Source organism: Triturus cristatus, chromosome 5_2, assembly GCF_964204655.1.
Source record: "Triturus cristatus chromosome 5_2, aTriCri1.1, whole genome shotgun sequence".
Lineage (NCBI taxonomy): Eukaryota > Metazoa > Chordata > Amphibia > Caudata > Salamandridae > Triturus > Triturus cristatus.
In genome coordinates this window covers 86,789,379-86,817,161 of record NC_140588.1, presented here as the reverse complement: position 1 = coordinate 86,817,161, position 27,783 = coordinate 86,789,379, and positions in this window count along the sequence as shown.

Genomic DNA, 27,783 nt, shown 5'->3' with positions numbered 1-27,783 from the left:
ATAACAATACAGGACTCTTTTGAGGCACTGTAATTGAAATGAGTACACAGAAGATCTATTAGAGGGCCCGTCTTGTGCACCCAGCAGCAGTAGTTCCAGCTCCAATGGCATATAATAACGTTTCTGCTGTTAAAATGCTGGTGGTCTGCCATGAGGTGAGCTATATTATCCTGCTCCAGCCCCTGCCTCTCGGCTCCGTGTTGATGCGCTTTACTGTTATGTGCCAGCCATTTAAACCCCATCATCCACATTAAAAGAATATACCCATTTTCTCAACACACGTCACTACACTACAACGGAAGGTGTATGTAACAGCGATTTAACACCCATCAATCCCCATGTGGAAATCATCATGGCCATTATCTCAAGAGGGTTACATTAAATACCATGCCCAGGGTATGTAGCAGCCATTTACCCACCATAATACCACATTTAAAAAGGATCTATTCTCACAACAGGACCATTATAACATAGGGGGAAATGTGATTAATGGCTGTTGAAAGCCCATAATCCCCTATGAGTAAAGTAGCTATTACCATTTCCTTATAGTATTCATGAAAACACAGTGGCAGGAATATGTAAAAGCCAATTAACCCCCATCACCCCCATGTAAAAAATACATATGTCTGTTTCCTCATCACATGTCATTATACTACAGTTATGTTATGTTAATTTAAATTATAATGCGGACAAATCACCCTTGGAGGGGTAGGTCAGTGAAAATAGTGACAGGTATATGCTATAGCCATTTTACACTGATCATCCTGCAAGTAGAAATTGTTAATGTCATTACCATTTCCTTACAGTAATCAAGAAAATACAGTGGTAGGTATATGTAAAAAGTACTAAATGCCATCTTCCTGATGTTGTCGTGTAGTTTCCAGTAATCAGTAAAAACTGTGCAATTGGGGGAGACATAAACTTTGGGATGGTGCCAGACTGATTTCATGCACCCCCACAGAGTAAGTTGTCCCTTAGACCAACTAGCTCAGAGTGCCACCATAAACCCATCCCAAATCTACACAGAGAGCGAGCAGTTCTGACAACCACTGAACATGACAACCCTGATCCCTTAGGAACCATGGTGACAGGCCTAAAACTTTTCAGTCATACACTTGTGCTATTGTTTGCTCAGAAAATATAAAAGAATACAAAAAGGGGAGTTGTCAATGTTTCGTGAACCAAAGTGATTCTTGTATAGAAAGCATGTGCTGCAATGATCAATGGACAGAAGCAGATGAAAGTTATAATAAGCATCAGGACAGTGAACAGAATGAAAAGTTCCACCATTGTTCTGAAGCAACGTGCATATGAAAGCATATGAAATAATAAAACAATCTGGTGCACTTCTACTATGCAAAACTCTAACCTACATGTCTAGGGTGTATGTGTATGTTCTACCAAGAAACCACCTACTGGATGATCAACCCGATTACCTGGTGGGTAAGAATGTAGGACCCCGTCGTGGTCAAAAACTGGACACCCTCGCGGAAATATCAGTTCACTGTTGGGAGAAAGCTTCAGGATATAGAGAACTCTCGAAGTCAGCAGAAGTGACTCCTCTGACTATACTCAGAAACAGATGTTTATATATGGAAAAAGGCACCCTCGCTTTAGGCCACGATTGTGACCAGGCTGTCATTGTTTTGTATTCTACAGATAACTGTGTCACCCTAGGGACGTAATTAACAAACACATTTGTGCAACATACGTATAGGCCATGTACACAGTGCCAAGGCAATATGATCGCAAAGTTTATTTGTGTAGGCAAGGTCAGTGTTTCCAAGAAATTAACCCAAGAGTTGCAAATGTATGTCAAAAGTCAATGTGAAAAAGTGAAGGGAACTTTAGGAAATATCGGTGTACGTGTAAAAATGGCAACATTTCCTACTAGTCCTAACTGGGACACATGATAATGTAGAAAACACCTGTTCCCATTTCCTATATGAAACAACGCTAATAAAGTCCTAAATATATTAAATGACCATCTAACCCCCATAATCGATATATAAACACAATGTAACAGGTAAATCAGCATATAATTACCAGAATCCACATTGCTATAAAACATCATATCTTATAAGGAAACCCTTCACATTTCATATATAGGTGAAACTAACTCCAAATACACACTATGTGATTGTCTACCAACAAGGTAGTGCTGAAAAAAACCATTGAAACATATCCTGATAGGGAAACAATACCAATTAAGGAAGAGAGTTGACTTTCACTTTGCCCATGTATGTTGAAACACATCTTGATATAAACAATAAATATTGCTGAAGAGAGTTAACTTTCACCATGGACATGTAAGCATTAGACTGCACTGCCACCGGTGGACACTTAAGAGAATGCAGCCCGTCATCCCATATGATCCTTTTAGTGTGCCCCATTTCTCTTTAATATATTTTTGAATGTATTTGCATGTTGAATTGCTCTCTGGGTCCTAACACCTGCTTCATATGTGCCTGCTAAGTTGAGAACACATTAGAGTGTGTCTCATAGGAATATGGGGTTGTATTCAGCAAGACTTTGCTTTTGAGTTTGTGTGATTTACTCTTGTAGTCTTTATGACTTACTATTGAATTCCAGAAACATGCCTATAGTACTACAGGAGTAAGTTGCAGCAAAATCTTTGAGAATAAACCCCACTCTATTAGTCGTGTTCTGAGAACCTACTTGGAAGATGAGCGCCATGGGGAAAAATTGGTGGGCCATCAATAGACGAGATTTGTATTTAACCATGGGGTCTATTCACAAACTGATCTTTGTAACAGGTTTAGTAGTACTACAGTAATACTACTCGAGTACTAAAAACTCTATTAACAAACCTAAATGTGGAGACCTCAGTATCTTCTATTTTTTTAATGAGGAGGTCTCCGCTCATGTTGCAGAGGTCTCCGCACATGTAGGTATAACTTTAATAGTAAATGTGTGAGGAGCCTACGGATGTGGAAGGAAAATTGTGAATGCTTACTACCTGAGCAGGTGGTTTCCAGGGCTTGGCACCAGCACTTATTTGCCAACACCTGCACCTATGACAGTCAACACCTGCACCTATGACAGTCTGCCACATGGTGCAAAAACAAAAATTGATGGACAGAATGCAGAACAATGTCGTACATTTACCCCAGTGCCGAGATCTGGGTCTTAATCCATCGTTTTGTTGCTCACCATGCCATTCCAGTTTGGACCCAGCCATATGCAAATCAGTCTTGACCCTGCGCCCAATGGGAACAGTCCAGCCCGAACTGCCAGGCCAGGTCCTCCCTGGACTGGAAACAAGCATCCTAGGACCGGTTTCGGGCTTTCAGCCCTCATCAGCCAGGATAGCTTGACTCCAGTGCCATGGAGAGCACGGGACCCACGTCTGGGCATACCCGACCCGCTCGGGGTGACAAATGCAAAAACAATTGATGGACAGAATGCAGAACAATGTCATACATTCACCCCAGGACAGAGATCTGGGCCTTAATCCATCGTTGTTTTGCTCACCATGCCATTCCGGTTTGGACCCAGCCACATGCAAATCAGTTTTGACCCTGCGCCCAATGGGAACAGTCCAGCCCAAACTGCCAGACCATGGTGGCACTGTTTGACTGATTTACAATGAGCGCAACAGCAGTTGTTTACTAATTATATATACACAAAAAATTTCAAAGTTCTACCGTCCGAGCTATTCTTATGCCTTTAGGGTCCTGGAATAGGCTCAATTGTCACACTTGTAAAAGTGTGATGGTTAGTATTTGTGTTAGTAGTGTTGGCAAGCGCAATGGGTGGTGCAAGCTGAAGTGACCTCCTGACCAGGGCCCTAGCACTTATTCTCTAACAAATTAAGCACTGTGAGGGTAAGGAGGGGTTTAAGGATGGACACGCAAATACAAACATCCACCCACAAAAGAGCAAGCTTATTGATATTCATGAACTGCACTTCTAAACTTACTACACCCAAAAATGTCTCAAAGCCGCGTAAATGTACTTCATCCCAACTTTGGAGTAAGTCCAGCACCATGGAAGACCACTTACAAATACTGCAACACAGTCGCATAGATTGAATGGAGGCAGAGACTTAATACAAAATCCCAGACGAATTAAGGCTAAAAAATGTTTTTATTTTTTGCCAGGTTCAGTTATTATCCAGAAAGCCATCACATTTGTAAAATTTGAACTTAATGGACTAAAGTTGAGAAATAAAGCAATCCATTGACCTGGGGTGAATATGGTCGGAAATATGCAATATCGCACATATGGATTACCTCCACTCAGGAAAGGTTCAGGTGTATTAATTTTCCCACACACGCTGACTCGTCAGTCATCTTTTATGTTCTTGCTGCCTATAATCCTAAACTCATATCAGGGAAGCTTCGGAAGCAAAGATGCATTCGACTGCCAAGTTATTATTACAGCACTTAGCATATTTTAGTTTCTCAAGAAGAAGGAGAAGCAAATTAAATCTAATTTTAATACATAAAGCACTCTTGAATATTTCTCCCGGCCCGCTGGGAAGCAATATTCTCTCAGGAGCTTGCCTTCTCAGAAAGCGCGCTCTCATTTTTTGAAAAGCATTTGAAGGATTGGGAGCAATTCTGCATTCTTGTAAATTCAGTATTCATGTCTGAGTCCCAGTTGACATTAGAAAGGCAATGAAATACAGATATTGAATGACAAATAATTGCAAGAGTGGCTTTCATCATGGAAATATAAAAGAATACTTTCCACATTTTAGCATTTGTAAAGCCAGGCGTTTTTTTTAACAATTATTAAATACAAATAGGCAGGTATTGGGTATATATTTGTTTCAGAGAGGGGCTACAGAGAACAGTGGTAATCTCTGTGATCTGTGGCAGCTAAAACATGCATTTGTGAGCGTGTGAAGTGGCAGTCTTGTCTGCTGTTCCTGGCCATGACTGGTTTTGTTGCCATAAAGGCGCCAAAAAGAAATAAAGTGGAGTTTGGTCGAGTTTACAAATATCTGAAAGGTCTTTCAGTCCAACCCTTTTTAGGCCTCTTGTGTTAATGCTTCTTCATGCGCAGGGCTTTTCATTTTGGATTTATGATTATTCACGCGCAGGGCGTTTCAATATGGAATAATGTTTCTTCATGTGCAGGGCATTTTATGATGAGAATTTCCCACCGGAGGCAGATTTACTCGCGTGTCCAGGAGAGCTGAAGGCCCGCTGACTTTTTTCTCCTTTTGGTTGAGAGGTTAGAAAATGGGCACCAAAATGATATTGCTCCATAAGCAATGCAATCAATCAATCAATCTAAAATAGGTTTATTATGACCAATTGGTCTTTAAACTACATATACCATCATAAAACAGCTATAAGTACAATAATTAAGGTTTGTAAAAGTACCTAAAACCAAAAGTTCATTATTTCTCATAGTATCATACTGTGAACCAGGTCCAAATGCATCAAAGTTCAGTAAGTGATTCATATAGCTACAAAAAGTGACCCACATTTGCATATTGGGGCAGTTTATAATTTGTAAAGTCACTCTGCATAGATGTTTTGCAAGATATGGGAGACTGCATGTATTTGTGCTTGCTGCACCTAATGTTTGTGGTGATATCCTGGAAATCAACAGAACAAATTGGCCCAACAGACCATAAAACAGGCCCACAAACAGCCAAAAAAGTCAGTAAAAAAAAGTCTCACATACTGACCTATTAGATAGCCCTTTTCGAAATGCCAGTATGCTTTATCGAACTGTCGAACCGCAGGTTAGGAATGGCCTCACTGCGGGGCCGATTCACAGAACTAACTTAAGTCAAAATCCTAAACTTACTACTGTTGGTATTCACAGAAGTTAGGATTTTGTCTTAAGTTTGTCTTAAGACAAACTTAAGACAGACTTAAGACAGACTTAAGACAGACTTATGACAAACTTAAGACAGACTTAAGACAAACTTAAGACAGACTTAAGACAAACTTAAGACAAACTTAAGACAGACTTAAGACAGACTTAAGACAGACTTAACACAATAACTTAAGTCTGTCTTAAGTCTGTCTTAAGTTGGTCTTAAGTCTGTCTTAAGTCTGTCTTAAATTTGTCTTAAGTCTGTCTTAAGTCTGTCTTAGGTCTGTCTTAAGTTTGTCTTAAGACAAACATAAGGCAAAATCCTAACTTCTGTTAATACCAAAAGTAGTAAGTTTAGGATTTTGTCTTAAATTAGTTCTGTGAATCGGGCCCTAAGGCATTGGATTAATCCTGAGACAGAAAGACCTGCAAGAGAGTGTGAAACAAGATATCCACCTTCTGTTAGCTCCTTGTCAGTCCGTCAAGAATAACAAGCATTTAAGACTTATTTAAGGCCAATTTTGATCTTTAAACTTAGCTATTCTTACTCATGATGTTTGTGGCTATCCATGGTGATTTTGGTTCCAGGTTTTATGCAGGTTGAAGCAACAGGTTTGCTGCTGGGAACTGCTCTGAAGCTCTCTGTCTCCCGTAGCTGAGATTCCTGTAAGGAGAGGTGAAGTCTGTATAGGAAAGGGTGCAACTTTGGCCTACAACCCTTCTACTGCTGGTTTTAGCTGCTACACCTGCATATTCACTCTGTTTTAAAATATCTCACTATTTCTTTCCTTTCATATTACAACTTGGCATTGTCCTTTTTATTTTCATCACCCAGGGAGGAAAAGTGTATTTTTGTTACCTCTAATAGGTGTTAGAAAGCAGTTTCTCCACCACCAATTAAATCACAAATTGTTGAATTGGCGGACTCATCTCTGGTCACAATCCTGGAAAAATTACAAGCTGTCTGATCTATTACTGATAATACTGTCACATAGATAAAATTGCAAAGATATTGCTAGTTTGTCCATGAAAGTTTCAGACAATGAAATTGAAATACACAACAAACCTGAGACAGACAAACTACTCCCTATGAATACACTTCTAATAGCCTTGGAAAATGAAACTATACAATATAATTTAAGAATTTTCAATTTGACTGAAAACAGTCAAGACAATAATTGTAGCTGGTACTAGAATAACTTACTACCTAGCTTCTTAATTTAGAATTTTCTGAGAAATTGGAGACAAATAGAGCACACATCATATCACCATGCTGTAAATCTGATCAAACCAAACTACCACATGTCCTATTTAAGGTTCTACTTCATAATCATTTAGGGCCTGATTAGGACTACGGCAGTGTATAGGACCACCATACTTGCGGTGGCGGCCCGACCACCACCACACTGCAGGCCTGCCCGCAGTACTACAAGTGTGGCAGTCTGACTGACACGAGACCACCAGCACTGATGGGATCTAGGGTCCTACTGGCCCGGTGGTCTGCAACCCGAAATATGCTGGCGGTGCTGCTGCCGTCACCAACAAGCATAGTTGAATTTTTACCGCCCTCTTTATGGCGGGGAGCCAGCCATGAAAATGGTGGTGAGATGCAAATCTGGATTTGGGTCTGGGGTGCATGCAGGAGGGTAAACTTTGTGCCCCCCTGCAATTGCACCACAGTTCTTGCATGGTATGGCATGCATGCCACACCATGCAGGAACATGCTGCAGGCACTTTCACAGTGGTGGGCTACATGTTAGGCTCTCGCTGCACCATCTGCCTGACCTGGATTACACTTGTAATCCAGCCGGCATCCATCACTGGAGAACTGCTAAAGTTGTAATAAGGCCCTTAGTAATGCTAAGGAAGGCTGCAAGAGAAATCCCTTCTCTTCTGGTTGAAAGCAATAAAACATTTATTCGTTATGGAAATAATTCACTGTTTTATGAACAAGACTAAAATCATTTGGATTAAAATATGGTCTTTTTAATCCTTCAACTAAGTGCACCTGGAAAGACAAACATTTTAAAACATTTATTCACCCTGAAGAACTTGGTGCATTTTAAGATCATTATTTTCCTCTCTCTCTGGATACCATGAGACTTCCAACTAATGCATACATTGCATTCATCTTTATTTACATATTGGCTTTCATTCACTATGAAATCTCAATTGCGTGCTTTTCCTCCCCTCTGGCTACTCTTGTACGTGCACATATGTGATTCAAGATTACTATTGTCTTTTCTATGTTGTCTTTCATCCTTTTGTTTTTCATGTGTTCCCACTCTTAGGGCTACTTCAAACTCTTGGTTCTGTCCATATTTTTCTTGTACCATTGTTTATGCCTGTTTACCCACTTCTGCTTTTTCAAAATGGTACCGTTATGGACACATCTAACAGTATAAAAATAGTTTATTTTATTGTTAAATATTTCAGGCATCCAGTTAAATGCATACAAATATTAGATTACTTAGCTAGACATAAAGCTGACATTTGTTTTCTTCAAAAAACACTGTGTTAATGGTTTTTTAAAATCTAATAACCATACTAAATGGATTGGACACATGCTTTCTTCTCTGGGTATAAGTAAAAAAATGGCGTGGAAATTTTATTTCCTAAAAACATAAATTACAGATATTAGATATGTGTTCTGATACAGATGGTAGATTTGTATTTGTTAGGGTCAAAAATTGATACTACTGTGTTGCATTATTCAATATTTATGGTCCAACAGCTGATGACTTGACTTTTTTGAAAAATATCACTTCTGAAATTGTGAAATTGGGTAATGTTCCACTAATTGTGATCCTCTGTTTGACGGAGTCTCTCCTACTAAATTAAGACCGCCCAAAGCTTCTCGACCACTCAAACAATTATTCAAAAGACTAAACCTGTTGATATTTGGCACTTGCATTTTATAACTCCCAAAAATGTAGATTTTTTCTCTAATCCTCACAATTCATACTCATGAACTCATTGTTTATTATCATTAAGAAGTGTAGTACATTTTTTCAATGACCCTATATTTGGAAATTTTGACATTTCAGACCAATCTATGACTTGTACATGTTTACAATCGGATATTTCTAATATTTCTCAATCAAAATGGTGTATGAATATCGATTCTGCGCTCAATTATGCTAATAAGGCAAAAATGGTGTATGCAATTGAAGAATAATTTTCTCCTAATCATTATGGTATAATGTATATTTTAGGGGTCTAACAATTTCCATAATGGCACAAGTAAATAATATATTTAGACAAAAATCATCCCTGACCTAGATAAAGAAATAGCTAAGTATTAACATCCATTTCTTACATCTGATAATAATTCTTTTACACTTCAATTGCAGAAGCTTCATTATGAATATAATTCTTTACTAAGTAAAAGAACCTGAGTGCAAGTTTCAAATCAAAAAGCTAAGTTTAATGCCAAATTGCCAGTAAATTGTTTTTGCATTAAAAAGGACAGAACTAAAATTCATGCTATTCATGCAAACAGCAGGAAAATTGCATTATCTATTGTAGAGATTGTTAATGAATTTCTATAACTTTAGACTTCATTATACAGCAAATCTGAAAGCCCTGATAATCATATTACAGGCTCTTTTTTGAACATATTTAATCTTCCTCTATTCTCCCACTCTGACAGGTTAATTTAGATTTACCCATTTCTAGTGAAGAAATTTCAATAGCTACTGATACCAGATGGAATCCCAGCGGAATTTTATAAATCATTTTCTTCTCACCTCACTCCTTATTGTTTTCAACTATTGACTACATTTAGTACTACTGGTATGGTTTCAGGATCGTTTTCTGAAGCATTGATCATAGATAGTGCTACCAAAGCCAGATAAAGATCATACTAATGTCTCTCATTACCACCCTATCTCTTTAATAATTCACATTTTGTCAACTATCATTGATGTGGATCAAATTGATTTTATGAAAAATAGACATTCTGTTAATAATACAAGACTTTTGTAGCATGTTATTGAAGCTATTCCATATTTACCTTTTCCTTCTGACCTTCTAGCACTTGACGTTGAAAAAGCTTTGATCAAGGCTCATTGGCAATTTTTATTTTGTACTCTTTCTACTTTTAATTATGGAGAATAATTTATTAGAATGATATCAGCTCTATACTCACACTTCTCTACAAGACTTTTTTTATCAGTGGAGAGTTTTCCAAATCATTTACCCTTGAAACGGACACAAGATAATGTGGCCCATTATCACCTTTATGTTTCTTTAGAGGTCATTAGTCCTTTGCTTTCCATTATCATTAATTCTTATGAAATTCAAGAACTCACTATTAAAAACAGAGTACTAAATGGGATGATTATGCCCTGGGTGGACTCACACGGCCATATTGAGGTGCCGAGGCCGGATGTTACTAGGACGCTGCCACACACAGCATATCGCTTGCTGCCAAAATACACCGCCTAAATCGGACGCACAGACGCAACACTGAACCGTGTGTGTCGGATATATTTAGGACAGAAGGAACCACTCCACTTTTGGAATTTTCCCAGCCACACTAAGGCTGGGACGGAATTACAACCAGTTAAAAGGCTCAAAACGCTATCCGGTGTATATATAAAGCCCTGAGGAAGTCGCGGGTCTCTTGTCCCGATCGACAAAACATGTGTTGGCTGGAGCTACTACAAGAGAACATTAAATTAACCTATATACGCCATGCTTGTTTCTTTGCTATAAGTCATTAACTTAGAATACTGTTTGTATGTGTGTCAGGGCTTGATACAAATCACTATTAAAAACATTTCCGTTAAAACCGCTGCCGCTATGTACAATGTTTTACTATTTATTAGCACCCCAGAAACTGCTAGATTTAATATTCTCACTCTTAGACATGACTATTCTTTTGTTTCTGGATATAATTTAAATGCAAATAAAACAGTTTTTCCCCCTTGGAATGTTCTTTTTACCCCTGATATGTTTAACACTACCAAATCATATGGCAAAAAGTCAAAATTCAATTTTCACACTGTATTAAACAATTATTCACATTTAATTGTAAGTATTAAGGGGCATATTATCAAGAAACGGCGTTAAAACTATCGCCGCTTTAGTGGCAGAAAACTGCCGCTAAAGCGACGATAATGGGCTTGATAATATAACCTGGAGAATTCCCATAGAAGCCCATGTTCTGGTGTCAACATGGCCTACTATGGGAATTCTCTGTGGCATATTATCAAGCCCATTATCGCCACTTTAGCGGCAGTTCTCTGTCGCTAAAGCGGCGATAATTTTAACGCAGTGCTTGATAATATGTCCCTTACTTTCTAAAATTACAGAAGTTCATTGCTGGTCATCCTTCATGTTGGGTAAGAATTTAGTCCATTGAAATGGTTCTTGCTCCTCAAATACTTCAGATTTTATCTGTGCTTCCAATGAAATTACCTCTCACATTATATAAAATATTTATTAGATTTATATCTACATTTATTTTGAATCAATTAACCCCATGTTTAAGCTATGCCAAACTCAATTTTTCCCCAAAAAATTGTGGTCTTGGTTTATCAGATATTTATAAATATCATAAAGCTTTTATTTTAAAACAAGGTTTCTTATGGGTTAGACAGGTAGACCCAACTAGTTCACTGAAGAGGCTTCAAATTAAACAAAGATTAGTTATGCCTTTTACCTTTTCAGCATTATTATACATGTCTAACTCCAATATGCTTGTAAAATCCTCCACAAATATTAAGGCCTGATTATGAGTTTGGCAGTGTGAGAGAGCGCTGCCATGCCAACGCCCTCCTCCCACACCGCCAAACTCATCTGCACACCACCCACCAGATTACTAGTTAATTTTTGGTCTGTTGGCGGTGCTTTGGCAGTCCCCCGCTGGTGCCTGTTAGAAAGGCACCGGAGATGGAGCGTGAAAGCATGTTCCTGCATGGCATGACTTTCAAGTCCAGGCCGTGCAGGAGCTGAGGGTGCATGCAGACAAGGGGGCACACCATGTGCCCCCATGCATGCACCTCCTGGCTCAGAGGCAACAGGCGGCCCTGTGAGTACCCCTTAGTTTTCTCACTGGCAGAGTTTTCATGGGGGGCTCACCGCCATGAAAACTGTGTTTGTGAGGAAATTCATAATAGGCTTGGCAGTGAAGCAGCGGTACCGCCAGCATATTGCTGGGCCAGACTGCCATGCCACAGCCAAGGAATCAGAGTTCCCCAGGGGTTGTGACAGTACTCTGGCAGTGGGACTGCCACACTCATAATGCAGCGGTCGGACCACCAGAGCAGCGCTTCACTCCATGCCATCGCAAGTGTGGCAGACCGATGAAACGCCTAACTTGAAATCAGGCCCTAATGCAATAACTTCACTTCACAAGACATTAACTCTTTATTCTGATCATTTATTGCTGCATCTGCAAAACTGGCTTTATGGCATAATCCCCTACTAAAATTTGATAATACCGTCACATTTTTGAAATCTTGGATTGATGGTGGTATTTTTTACCTTAGTGATATTTGTGATAATAATATCTTCATGTCTTTTTCAGAGTAACAACATATTTTTTACCTTAGTGATATTTGTGATAATATCTCCATGTCTTTCTCAGAGTTACAACATATGTTTACATTATCCTCAGCAGATATTTAAAGATATGAACGTTCCGTACTTAATTGATTTCCAGACACTTTACCTAATCTTAAAATATCTGATTCAGAAATATACATCACTGCTTTTCATGCTCCTTCACATGCTGTATCTAATTTTTACAAACAACTACATAACACAAGCTATTAGTAATTTTTAGAAAAATGAACTCTCCAGAATGTAGATAGTTTGAGAAACAAATGGTTAGCAAACATTTCAGGATGGCCCACCTTTGCCTTATAGCAAACTAATACATTTACCTTGTTTAACTGTATATAGACTCCATATAAATTACTCGAAGCCAAACCTTTAGAATCTCCACTGTGTTGGCATTGCAAAATGATTGATGGTTCATTATAGCATGCATTGTTTGAATTAATGTAGTGTTGTTTAACATTTTTCGAAAGATGTTCAGGACATTATTATAAAAATACTTCACATTACTGATAATCTCTATTATGAGAGGCTCATCTGTATTTCAATTTCCTTGTCTCCCAAACTATCTTACATACATAACAACTTTTTCGATTCTTCAGCTATGAAATCAATTACAAATAATTAGAAAACTGCATCTCTATTATCAGTTCACACCTGGTTGTCCTGGATTACGTTCACTAGACGAGGAGCACGTTTGTCCCTTAAAGATTTTGTGAATACTTCTACTTCTTTTCAATTGTTTTGGAAAGCAGTTGATGACCATATTGCACTGTATATGTAATGTTTATTGCTTATATATACATATATAGATTTCTCCAATCTATTCGAATCATTATGCATGAAGTACTCTTGTTTGTTTCCTTCACTTTTAGGTTCTTCTGTACTAATTACATGAGTATTTAACTTTTTATAACTTTTTATGGGTACATTAATAGTTGAATATGTTGTATTTTATTATCTTTTTATATAATGTATAATTTCGCTATTCTTTTATGTAGTGTCCTTCTCACTCTGAAAATCAAGAAAATATTATAAATAAAATATTTGGATATTAAAAAAATCCTGCAGAAAAAATTGCTGACCTTCCAAATTCATGACATTTCTGAATTCAGATATAAATGGGTTTTCTAGGAATTCTTATGAAATGCAGGATGGTTCTGAAAATGTATCCAAACAGGCATTTCGCTGCCGGGAGGGAGTAGCTGGTTTTCAAAAGCCAGGAAAGCTGTTGTAGCGTCTGTCACTTTCTCTAGATCCCTAAGGTTAGTTAGAGCAGCAACCGCACTAGCTTCAGGAGAGAGAAAGAGACAGGGATAAGAGAGGGAGAAATATATAAAGAAATGGGGAGAAATGGAGCATGGCTGGTTTGAATATTTTTGCTATGACTGCTTCATTCATTCATTCATTCAAAGATCTTATTCGGCTATATTCCAAGCCATAAAAGAATACATTATAAAAAATTAAAAAAAAGAATTTCTAATTTAGAAAAATAAACAATATAAACAATATTTCTTAAAAAAAAAAAAAGAACTCATAAAATTTGTATCACCGCCCTAGACACAACGATAATTATACTGAAACAAAGGAGAATCTACATTCCTAGTGCCATATGGCCAAATTTTGTAAAACATCAAAGAATATATAGTGCAATGATGGAATGCAATATGAGCTCATTTCCCAACAATATTTCTAAGTCGAACTGAAGAAGAGATATATCTATAAACCATCAGACAAATAAATTCATCCTTTAAAAGCTGGAGATAGTGCAATGCTGCCTGGCATCTTCTTATTTTCAAGTGTTTTAAAAATGGTATTCAAAAAGTGCGCCTTGGAATATTATAGAGATTGCAAAAAAATAAAGTGCAACGTGCTCTGCTTCGATTTTGAACCACAAGGGCAGAAATCCAGTCCAGCATCGATAGAAACATTTTGTAGATATAAAACCAATATATTTGAGGTTTCAAACCTAAACCTTATAAGGTAAAATAATTTGACATGACTAAAGTAAAAAGAAAGGTAAGTCTCGGTCCCCATTAAGCAAACTAAAAGTGAATGGTCAGCGACCCTTCTTTTTCCCATCTCCTGCGTATCTCTTTCCTAGTACAAGTACGCCATGTATTCTTTCTTTAACTTGGCCCTTCATGTTTTAGCAATATTTACTGGGTTGTCGAAGCAATCTGACACACCCAGATTCCTCAGTTGGTCTTTAACATAGGAGAGCCAAGGGATTTTGCTTGCCCACTCTAGTTTTAAGCAATCTGCGATAATGGCACGATTCAATACTGTTTCTTCTTTTGCACAGTAAGAGAGGTGCTAGTGAAAGGATAGGGGAATCACACCAAGTTCGCTATGGCACATGGGGGCTGGGGTGCTTCGTGGAAGGGTCAGCAAGCGTTTCAGAAACATATTTTCCTCTCGCTGAAGACCTAAAATATTGCATGAGCCCCAGATTCCTGCTCCATATAAAGTGGCAGCGCACGTGCGAGCCTTATAAATCTCAATTATTGCATTTATAGGGCGTCAGCCTAGCTTTTTACTAAATCTAAAGATAGCTTCCAGGCTTTGATTAAAGTACCCCCTAATCCTTGTCTCCATTAACTGCAACCATGTGCCTTTTGTGTCAAAAATAACTCCTAAGTAGGAAAAGGTGGGCACGTGAATCAGTTTCTCACTGCCTATAAAAAACGTCTTTACAGCGATAGGATGTTTACCCAGCACAATAATCTGAGATTTTGCAACATTAGTCTTGAGGTCAAGGTCACTCATAAAACTGTAAAAACCAATTAAAAGCCGTTGCAGCCCCACCCTGGTTGCTATGACTGCTTTTAACTCCCAGTCCGGCCCTAGTAAATATATCTTGCAGAAGAACATTTCTCCTCCAATAAGTGTCCTGTCAGTGTTTCATGTGTGTTTTGATTGTTAAATTTGACCTGTCATTCAGTTTTCATGTGAGATGCTGGCAAGGGAAATTCCCAGAAATGTCAGGCCAATCTCATCATCCTATTGTAATTTCATAGATGTAAAGGCTTTCCTGGCCTCCTTTTCAAGTAGGCAGTGAAAAATTGAATCTATCCTCCACTTTATTCATTCACATAAGCTTTACCATCGCCTTTGCAATGCAGCAATTACTATGAATTCCGATATGGACTCAATCTTATGGCTTGTGCCTTGCATGCACTGGACTTTTTTCTCAGCTCCCTTCACTTCCAAAGTCACTAGGCAGTGCCATATAAAAATTACAATTGTAATGTGGGCAGATTTGTAGTGTGCAAACTTATCACCTGTGAGGGTATACAGGCACTGAGCAGAATCACTGGAATAGACAGGTCTTCAGTTTCTTGCAGAAGATTATGAGCATAGAGGCTGATCTGATGTCTAGCAGAATGGTGTTCAAGGTAGGAAAAGGAGCATCCTCCAGATTTACTCCTGCAGATTCTTGGGGTCTGGGCAAAAGCAAGGGAGTTAGAGTGGAGGTTTTGGGATGTTGCTGGAAGTTAAAATGGTGGTTGAGGTAGTCTGGAGCCCATCTGGTGCAGTGCTTTGTAGGTGTGGTTGAGGATCTTGACCAGACAGAGTGCTTAGATGGGGAGCCATTGGAGTCTCATGGAGAGGATGGTTTCGATGATTATGTCCAAGTTCCTTGCTCGATGGGTGGGGATGGGGTGGGTCTCTCAGGTTGATTTGGTGGGTCCTGTGCTGAACACTTCCGCCACAAAATGTTAGAAGTTGTTTTTCGTGTTGGTGGGGTCTTTGGAGTGGGAGAGGATTAGTTGCATATTATGTCATAGGAGATGATGCTGTGGCTGTAGAATCTAGTGATCTCTGCTAGTGATGCCATGTAGACATTGAAGAGGGTGGGGCTGAGTGATGACCACTGAGGGACTCTGCAGATGATGTCTTTGGGAATGTTCTTCCAGTCAGAAAGGAGCACAGCCAATGGAGGGTATAGATCTGGATTTCTCTGTCATGCGGCCTCTTGATAAGGGTGTGTTGGGAGACTGTCTCAAAAGCAGTGTACAGGTTGAGGAGGTTCAGGGTGCTGTGTGGCCTTGGTCCATGATGATGCAGATGTCATCTGTTGCCACGATGAGGGCCGTTTAAATGCTGTGGTTGTTGTGAAAACCTGATTGTGAGTGGTCCGGGATGTTGTGTTGTTCAATGTATTGGGAGAGCAGGGTATTGATTGTTTTTGCCATGATTTCCATGGGGAAAGGCAGCAGTGAGATGGGACAATAGTTGACGAGGATTTCGGGGTCAGCGGTTGGTTTCTTGAGGAGTGGGGTGTCTTCTGTGTGCTTCCAGGCATCAGGGATGGTGGCAGTGCTGATGGAAGTGTTGATGATTGTTTTAAGTGTTGTGTTTATTGTTGGTCCTCTGAGGTTGAAGAGTTGGTGGGGGCATAGGTCAAAGGGGGCCCCTGATGGGGTAGATGCCATCAGTGATGTGGTTTTGTCAGTGGTGATGGTGTCCATTTGGAAAGTATGGGTGTTCTTGCAATGAACCGCGGTGATAGTTGATGGGTCAAGGGAGTAGGTTGTGTGTGGAAGTTCTTATAGATGTTGGAGATAAGTTGTGAAAAAAGTTGGCAAGCTAAATGGAGAGGTATTGTGATGGGGTGGAGGAATTGGCTGAGACTGTGGAGTGGGTGAGTATAGTGAAGAGTTCTTTTATTCAAAGCCTGTCGGAAAGTGACTTAGGGGGCCACTAGCAGGGCCAAATCCCTCAGCGGCCTCCAGTTGTGGGGTAAATCCCTGCACCGTGTGGCAGGCACCATGAGGTGCCTGCCACATGGTGCAGGGATTTACACAAGCTATAATTTCTCAATGGGAGCTTGTGCTGCAGGCAGAAACAGCCTACAGCATGACCTCCCATAGAGAAAAGGGAGGTTGCAACCACACCATGTGCGATGGCATCATAATACATGGTTCGGAACCACCAACCTATGGTCGGTCGATTCCCACACTGAAACGGTGTCTGGCTGACTCAAGTCTGCCTGACAACGTAATGTGGGCCTAAATGTGAAAACAGTGCTCAGAAGTCACTAGAGGTCAAATGTTTACTTGCGGTCGTAAGGGAACAGTGCACATCCAAAATACAGGCCAACCGCTATTGACGGCAGGCCAGCTAGAGGGCCCAGAAAGGTCTTGCTAACAAAATACCCTGGACAGAGCTTTTGTTGATGTCAAAGACTCGAGGTCAGGAGTTCAGGAGGTGGTTGGTCATCGTCAATCTGTAGTTGGAGGCGAGTGTTGGCGCTGATCCACTCCGTCAATGGAGGCATCGGTGTCGAACCATATTTAGATGCAGGCATGGCGTCGATCTCCAGCCGTGCTGTCATTGTCTGGGTGCCTATGGTGGGCACCCCTCCCAGTTCACCTGACACTGGGGCAACACTTGCCCCAGAATGCAGTTAATGGGAATCAGGGAAATAACTATGGCCCTTCTCCAGGTCACCTCCCCACCCAACTCTAGGGACACCAGGGCCATGGGGGGAAAAGTCCTGCCTATGGGCTGGAGTTACTCTACACACCTCGCAGGTGTACTGCTCTGAGGAGACTAGCTCTTCCACAACCATGGTCCTGCTAGCCGCAGTATCCCTCAGAGCAGTGGTTGGGACCCCTTTTACTCCCACCTGGTGGAATTGACAACTTCTACCATCAGGGATTATCAACTTACCCTCTGAGTCTATCTCCCATATCAGGGAGACCATGACATGTTCTATGACCTGCCCCTAGGGATTACCTTTCCCTCGGACACATGGGCTAGCCCTGTTGGATTCCCATCATTAGATAGTTTCTTTGCACAGACAGAGTCCCTGTGCTTGTGTCCTAACTGGGAACAATCAAAGCAGAGGGGTTGGAAATGGGGTGCCCTGGGCCACCGCCCACTAGAACCTCCCTCCGTCTTCTCAATAGGGACATGGGAATCCTTTTCTTCCCTCTTACCCTGGGACCTGTCTTGGTCTCTCTTGACCTCCCCCACACTCTCTTGGAGGTAACCTGAACCACCCTTCTTGGGGTCACTCCCAGATACCTTTCTGGACACGCTGGTGCTAACCCAGATTTCTGCCTCCTCAGCAAGCTTCCTGTGGTCTGTTCACTTGCTATCAACCTGGTGTCTGAGCAGCTCTGGAAATCAAATATCAAACTTCTGCTCCTTCAAAATCTAGTTTTACAGCCATGAATAATCAAAAACTTTGCTGCCCCTCACCCAGCCCTTCAGTCCTTTGCTGGCATAATCCAAGAAATACACACATGTCTGTGAAGAGGTCCTGCGGCTATCTCTGAACCTGAGCCTATACCTCTGAGAGGTCAGTCCAAGTGTGCTGACTAGCAAGGCTTTCATTGCAGTGTAGCATGTTAGGTCCTCCATCACTAGTGTAAGGAGTGTGTACCACCCCACCATGGGCATACACCTCCACAAACTCTCACCCTAGAACTGTTCTGGGACCTTGTGCACTCTCAAAGCCATTTCATAATCTGCAAACCATTTATCTATGTCATCCCACACATTGTAGCTGGGTACCATATCTTTGGTGAGTTGGAATCTGGGCTTGCTTGAAGGTCCAGTAGGTATATTGTCATCATTACTGCTGTTGCTGGACTCCACTTGTAGGGCTGTTATGTTCAGCTCTCTCAGGCTTTACTCATGGGCAAGTTTCCTCTCCTTCACGGCCAGCCTCCTTTCTTCACAAACCTGCTCCAACTTGGCAAGCTCACATTTTAATATTCTTTCCTCCCTCCTGTCTGCCAGCGCCTCTGGTGACAGGCTCTTTGAGGAGACACTGCTCCCTGATCTGGTAACCCCTACTGCTCCTAGCAAGTCATGGGCCCCATCCACAGGCATTTCCAGAGCCACTTCAGACTCTAGATTCAGGTCACGTACTCCTCATGCATCTCCTGCTCCTCCTCTTCTGGAATGTCATCCCCCATCTCCTGCGTCTCTGCCCAGGCCCTCAAAACTTTCTGTTGCTGCATATTCCTTATGAAGCCCCTTGTAGAAACTTGTAAGTCCATGCAGCGCAAATTCAATTCCTGCGTTCAGGGAGAATCGAAAAATTAAAAAAGCCAATTAACACAAGGCAGACAAACAATTTGCCAATCTGGAATATATATATATTTGAATTGGTCTTAGGTGTAGAGTTGTAGTGAACACTTAATTATTATAAGTTAATACACAAACACAGGTTCTATCCTTACCGCTGATCACCAATGTTTGAAAGGGGTCTCTAGTTGGCAGAGGTTTGCACCCTGTTCTAATGTTGACCATTACCCTAGTAAGGGTAAGTCAGATACACACACTAAATTAACCTGTGCTCACCCTCCGGTTGTTTGGCACAGAGCAGTCAGGCTTAACTTAGGAGGCAATGAATAATGTGTTTGTGTAACACTCACATTACAGTAACTCAATGAAAACACTACAGAATCTCCTTACTGGTTTAGGGAAATACATAATTTAACTGGGTTAACAAGATCAAAGCAACAAAAGTCAAATAATTAAAAGTTGTGATATGAATTTTTAAAGATTAAATGTGAAAACAGTGCTTAGAAGTCACTAGTGGTCGAAAGGTTACTTGAGGTCGTGAGGGACTGGTTCAAATTCAAAATACAGGTCGACTGCTCTCAAGGGCAGGCCGGCCTCAGGGCCCAGAAAGGTCCTGCTAACAAAGTATTTTGGACAGAGCTTTTGTCGATGTTGATGACTTGACTTGAGAAGGTGCCTCAACGCTTTCGATCTGTGGATGGAGGCGAGCGTCAGCACCAATCTGCACCACCAATGAAAGTATTGGTGTCAAACCTTTTTTCGATAAAAGTGTGGTGTCGATATCGAGCCGCGCTGTCGTCATCAAGCGGCTTTGTTTTACGGAACACTGCTATCGAACTGCATCAAGGCGGGAAACGCTGTTGTCGATCAGCCGCTGCCTCTGCATTGAAGGGAGAAGTGCTGGGCAGTGCGAAGTTGCTGCTGTGTCGATGTCGAGTGTTAAAGCAGCCGCAGAACCCATTTCTGAGGTCCATGACTGGAGGGGGCACCTCAGGCAAGCTTAGGACTCAGAGATTCCAGAGTCCAGCAGCACCAGCAGGATTGCAGGAAGTCTTTTGTGGCCCTGAGACTTCAGAAAACAAGAGGCAAGCCATCAAGCCCTTGGAGTCACTGGATTTAAGTGAAATGGGTCCAGTCCTTGCCATCAGTAGGGCAGAGATCAGCATAGGTCTTCCCAGGTCCAGTAGTGTATTGATTTGATAGAGTCAGAGCCCCATAACTTATACCCAAAAGTGTCTTTAATGCAGGGGGTGACTTCAAAGAAGCTCTCTGAAGTGCACAAGGATCCCTTTCAATTCAGTCCTTTCTGCCAGGCTATCTGTAAGGGGTAAATAAGTGCTTTGTGTGTAGACGGAATACTACCTATTGAAGATAAGTGCTCAGAATACATATGAGCCTCACCTTCCACTGTTTATGGATCTCTAGAGGGAATGTCTCTAGAGGGAATGCACAAAGTCCTTCAGCCCAGACGTGTATTGGAGACAGGCTTCAGGCTCACAGAGCAAAGTTAAGAGCAGAAAAATGTCCGCTTTCAAAAAGTAGCATTTCTAAAATAGCAATTGCAAATCCAACTTTACCACTAAAGATGATTTATCATTCCAAACAAGTGAAACATTATTTAGCTATTCCTTTCAAATCAGGAATTGCAGCTTTAAAGTGTTTTAAGCAATTCACAATCCTTGCCAAAGAGAGCAGTAGGCCTCACAGTAGTTAAAAAAGAATGTATTTTGTACACCTAGCGGCTGTTGGTCCTAGATGAGCTTGTTATTAAACGAGGTCGACAAGCCTATTTTGGCGTAAGTGGCATGTTATACACCTCTGGGAACCGCAGTGATGGCCTTCAGTCCTGTTACACTTATGCTATGCCGCAGGAGCTAACAAGGGGGTGAATAACTTACCACACTAGCGCCCGGAGGACTACAGGCACCAGGAGGCAGAGGGGCAGCGTCAACACCAGCAGCCCCTCCCCCCTGCACCGGACCTTCAAATCTGCCTCGCGCCTCCCGCTTCGCGGGATGCGCAGCGCCGCAGGAGCTAACAAGGTGGTGAATAACTTACCACACTAGCGCCCGGAGGACTACAGGCACCAGGAGGCAGAGGGGCAGCATCAACACCAGCGGCCCCTCCCCCTGCACCGGACCTTCAAATCTACCTCGCGCCTCCTGCTTCGCGGGACGCGCAGCGCTGCAGGAGCTAACAAGGGGGTGAATAACTTACCACACTAGCGCCCGGAGGACTACAGGCACCAGGAGGCAGAGGGGCAGGGTCAACACCAGCGGCCCCTCCCCCCTGCACCGGACCTTCAAATCTACCTCGCGCCTCCCGCTTCGCGGGACGCGCAGCACCGCAGGAGCTAACAAGGGGGTGAATAACTTACCACACTAGCGCCCGGAGGACTACAAGCACCAGGAGGCAGAGGGGCAGCGTCAACACCCGCGGCCCCTCCCCCCTGCACCAGACCTTCAAATCTACCTCGCGCCTCACGCCCCACGGGACGCGCGCGGGCGGAGCCGGGCGAAGCCCGGGCAAAGGGCGGGCCATCTACGGCCGTCAGAGGCCAGAGGAGGTCGGGCCGGGCCACCCCTCCAACTTCCTGCTATGGGTAAGCGCAAACAAGCAGTGACTGTGGAGGGGGATGGGAACAAAGCGAAGGTTGCTAGAAAATCGGACTGCATTATTTCCTATCTGTCAACTGCTGTTGGGGCTTTAACCAAAGAAATTGCTAATGCTGAACAGGAACTTGGCCTGGTACCCCCTACATTGCCCTGTGAACCTACGGATTGTGTGGTAGTACCTAGTATACCTCTGGAACCGGTGGTGGTTGTGTCAAATCCCGCCATAGTTAGTGATCCTGTTAATTTTACTCAGGTTGTGGATGTTCAACAGGGGCATTTGGCCCGGGGTACTGCTGGAACTGTAAGGCCTAGTAAGAAGAAGAACATGAAACGCCCTAAAACCCCCAAAGCTCCGCAATCTACTGAGGGGTCATTAGGGATTCTCACGGCGGACTTACTAGAAGATATAATCACCTCACGTTTAGAACCACTATTGGTGGGCATCGCTAAAGACATTGTTGAGACTTTAAATGCCTGTGTTGCTGACCTGCTTAACAAATGCTCTAAAATTGTAGCCTCCATTAAAGAGTTTAGTTTACAACAAGGGGGGATTAGTCAGGTCATGCACAGCCCACATAGGCCAGAAGGGGGCACGGGAGTATCTTCTGGGCCAATGATTCAATCACATCCACAGGGTATTCGCAGTACCCCAGGTAGGGTACTGAGCATGGGCCGACCCCCTTCTACTGTACAGCCGTTATTAGGCAAACACACTTTCGTAAATATGCATCATGTGGTTAGTCATGCGGTACAACAATATGAAAACGGAGAGGCACACACTTATTTAAAAATACTTTTTCAAATCAACACAGTATTATACAAATTTTGCTAAACTTTCATCATAAGCGTGCAACAGGGGAAGGCATGTAACAGTCAAACACATGCCACTTAAACCACATCAATATAAAGGGTCAATGGGACCCAACCTCTGTGCACTGTTGCTGTTACCTATTGGTATAACAACATAATCAATTTTACCAACGTATATTTGTGTGTTTACACCATAAATTAAACCCACAATAGACTCATAAGTTTGTTCAAATGTATTTACAAAATGATCTTCGAATATCAATTCGAAAATAGTCAAAGAATGTCCATGAATCCTTCACTACAGGAATATTTTCAAATTAAATTCTTTCACAGGAGTTTTTCAAATTCAATCCATTCATATTGAATCAAAAAAAATTTCAGATGCCCAATGCATTTCGAGTCGGACTGACTCTTCTTCAGGGGCTTCAATTCTAAGAAAGAATGAATAAATGAACATAAACAATATATACAACAGGTATGCTATAAGCATTCAGGGGATACCCTCTTTTTAGAAACAATTTCTGTTGTGATGAAAAGTGATTGCTCATGTCCTCCGGTTCAGAACAAATTCTTTTTATCCGCAAAAACTGTGAATAAGGTAAATTCTGTTTTAGATTGGGAGGATGAAAACTTTGGAAGTGCAAGGAATTGTTAGCATCAGTAGGTTTTCTGTGTACTTGTGTGTGGATCAGCTTGTCCCTGATAGTAAGAGTTACATCAAGATATACAAAAGGTATTCTTGTGGCATTTTCAAATACAATGGGTGTTTCACGGGTGGCTCATCGAGCTAGGCACATTAGCAGTTTGAAGACATATATGGATGCACGAAAGTGTTTCTCACTTTCACTCGTTTTAATTGGTTGCGTTTATTTTATTGACAATTTTATGGTGAACGAAAGGCTTTCATCTTTCTTGCTTTGTCTATGAGCTAATGTTTGAATAACCTTAGTAACGCAATGAAGACATAACACTGTCATGTTTTAGTGTTGTCATGATTTGTTAGATGCTTATAGCATACCTGTTGTATATATTGTTTATGTTCATTTATTCATTCTTTCATAGAATTGAAGCCCCTGAAGAAGAGTCAGTCCGACTCGAAATGCATTGGGCATCCGAATTTTTTTTTGATTCAATATGAATGGATTGAATTTGAAAAACTCCTGTGAAAGAATTTAATTTGAAAATATTCCTGTAGTGAAGGATTCATGGACATTCTTTGATTATTTTCGAATTGATATTCGAAGATCATTTTGTAAATACATTTGAACAAACTTATGAGTCTATTGTGGATTTAATTTATGGTGTAAACACACAAATATACGTTGGTAAAATTGATTATGTTGTTATACCAATAGGTAACAGCAACAGTGCACAGAGGTTGGGTCCCATTGACCCTTTATATTGATGTAGTCATGAGGTACCCCAGCCCATGGACCGTAGCGTGTGGCAGGCAAGGGGTAGTCTGGTTACCCTTGACCTTCCCCCAGAAGCGGCCCCATTGGTGGCTGTTTTTGTAGGGGTTCCACCGCTCCGTGAGGGAGTGCAGGAATCTACCTTTGACCTGCTGAGGGCGACCAGATCCTGGTGTACAGCCTCCAGCTGTGGGGGAATGGACATTGCCCCCAATATCATCATGGCGAGAAGGGTGGGGTGGGTTGGGCGGCGGCCGAAGCAGCTTGTGGGGGATTGTGTTATAGTCAATTTTAATAGCCCGGACATTGCAGACAGACTGTTCTGGGATGGGTCCGAGGTTGGGCAAAGGGGAATTAGACCAGTCCCCTCAGGGTTCTTCTACCCACCCACAACAATACTGTCAGTTGGCATTCACAGTCACTCGGATGAAGTTCGTTTTGTTAAAAACTCCCTCCCTCCACCCCCCAGGTCACAATCTTCTTATAGACATCCTTCCTGGGCGGGGTGTCATAGTCCGGGGGAGACGTTAAGGCCTAGAGATTGCCTGGTACCCAATAATGTTTCTCTGCCCCATTCCACTAATTTGATTTTGAGTAACTACTACACCCCTCTGTCAAATTTGGCGGTGAATGATTGACTGATAACCTCAACGCACCCTTCTGTTCCCTGTCAGGGAATCCCTGTTATCAGGGGTAGTTGTAAATTAATTAGCTGGAATGTTGCTGGGATCAGATCCAAGAGAGCGGATGTATCTTGGCTTCACCTCATAGGTAGACATGACATTATTGCCATGCAGGAAACCTGGGACTCTTCAAGTATTTTCTATCTGGATGGCTATTCTAGCTATGTATTACCGGCAGTTGTGGGTGGGGCGGGTCGAGCGAAAGGGGGCCTAGTACTTCTTTTTGCACTTCATTTGAAGGGTACATTTACTTGCCTGGCCTCTGGTTCAAATAATTTTCCCTGTGTCGAATGGTCCATCTCCCATTCCCTGAAAATGTTATTGATTAATTTTTATAATTCCAGAGACTGTGTGGACCTTAATCAACACATGGTCGCTTTACAGTGTTTTATATTAGAGTACAGTCAGAAACAGAACACTGGTTTCGAGATCGTCCTTATGGGCGATTTTAATGTTCATCCCTGTGAGGACGAGTGCCATGCGAGGGCCTATGAAGCTTATGAGGGACCATTTGGTGCTGTAGCCTCGCATTTTGAGCACACTAAGCAGGGGGAGGCCCTAGAGGAACTCCTTGCCACCACCAATATTTTGGAGTCTAATATTATAGAGGATGGCGGCAGGGCTACCACGTACAAAGGTACTACCTCAGGGTCAGTGATTGACTACATTTTTATGTCCTCTGGCGTTTTAGCAAGGGCAAGAGCTTATAATGTTGTCCCGTCTGCCCTTAGTGATCATAACCCGGTTTATTTGGAGTTGGCTATGGCTGAAAGTTTGGGCGACTCGCGCCATGTCTGCCAAAGTGACCTTCCCCTGATCACGAAAGATAAGGGTCGTAGGGTCAAATGGGCTAAGGTGGTGCCAGTCACATTTATGGAGGAGCTCTGTACTAAAGTTAATGGGCACCGGGCCACTTGCCTTAATGATAACTCACCTGCGGTGGAGGTAGTTAGTGCCTTTAAGGCAATCTGTTCTCAGATCTCCAGGGACCTGTCTTCCACCAATAACCGCAGAAGCAGTAATCCTTCTAGATGGTTTGACGGAAGTTGTACTAGTGCCCATAGGATTTTTCACAAGGCGCTAAATAGCTGTCCTAGGGATAAGGGGGCAATTGTAGCAGCCAGAGGGGCCTATAAACAGGCTATTGCCAAACGGAAAAAGGCAATCAAATTAGAGGCCTGGGACAATCTATTATCTATCGATGTCCTACAGGACAGCGGTAAGTTCTGGGCAACAATTAATCACCCTTTTTTCTCGGGTATCGAGGGCACTGAGTTGGACTGTGTAATCCCGGATGAGCAATGGTTTGATTATTTTAGTAACATGTACAGGGCGGGTGGCCCAAGTCCTCCATGTGGCAGTATTTGCTTAAAACCTCATTCGTTGCCCTGCTTATTTTTTGACCTTTTGGATGTGGAGAAAGTCATAAAGGATTCTGCAAGTAACAAGGCGCCGGGCCCTGATGGTGTGCCGGCAGACCTATATGGCTCCTCCCCTAACGTATGGTCAAGGATTTTAACAAACGTTTTTAACGCAGTTTCTGGTCATAGGTTCCCGGATTCATGGGCTACGGCGGTAATTATCCCAATTTTTAAAAAGGGCCAACGGGGAGACCCTTCCTGCTACAGACCCATCTCCCTGTTAGACTCTGCAGTGAAGATCTTGGGCAGGGTCTTACTCCTCAAACTCAGGGATGCTTTAGACAGTCGGGTATTCTGTCTAATTTACAATATGGGTTTAGAGCGAATAGGGGGACTTTGGATCAATGTCTAAATCTTCAGCTTTCATTCAGTAAATGCACAGTGGCAAAGGATGGTTCCCTTTTTATGGCTTTTATGGACCTGTCCTCCGCTTTTGATTTAGTCAATCGGTCAAAGCTATGGTCTATTATGTTGGATTTGGGTATTGATCCTCCCCTGGTAGGTTTCTTAGCTGCACTGCACCAGGACCTTTCTGCTTCAGTGAGGGTCACTCAGGATGGGAAATGCACTAAGCACTTTAGGTCAGAGAGAGGGGTGAGGCAGGGGTGTATCCTCGCCCCACTCCTCTTTACTATTTATATTAATGGTCTAGAAAGGTCTCTGGGGATCCCAAGGGCGGATGCACCGCGTGTAGGGGATCTAGTTATACCGGTTCTCCTATACACTGACGACGCTGTTTTGTTGGCACGCACTGGTGTGGGGCTTCAGAGACTGTTGGATGCCTTTGGCGCCTTTATGGCTGCTTTAGACCTTAAGGTGAACATAAAGAAATCTCATTTTATGGTGGTGGGGAAACAGGGTAGAAAACTTAAATCTCTATCCTTTTTTTTGTAATGGGGAGGAGATTACGAGAGTTAAGGTTTTCTGCTACCTGGGTGTTCTCTTTGATGAGAGAGGTCCTTGGGGCCCGCAAATAAAGCTCAAAAGCAATTCTGTAGCCAGGTCCACTTCTGCGCTTTTGAGCTTTGCTAAAAGACTGGGGGCAAGACCAATGGAGGCTCTACTAAAAGTTTATATCTCAAAATGTCTGGCTATCGCCACTTATGGCGCGGCACTGTGGGGCTATGTTGCGCAGGACATGATCCAAGTGGTTGAAAATAGATTTTTGAGACACTTGCTCTCAGTCCCGCAATCGACCCCTGTCTTTTCTATTCATGTGGAGGCGGGTTTGGGCTATGTTTCGGATAAGCTGAAGATGGATCGTTTGTTGTGCTGGGTGAAAACCTGGCTTAATCAGGAAATCACTCTAAACCATCTGATTCTCAACGATATCCTAGCTTTGGATCATGTTAAAAGAATGCCCTGGCTGGAGTACGTCAGAGTGGCGCTCTCCCGTCTTGGGAGCCCAGAGCTTTTCTCATTCCCA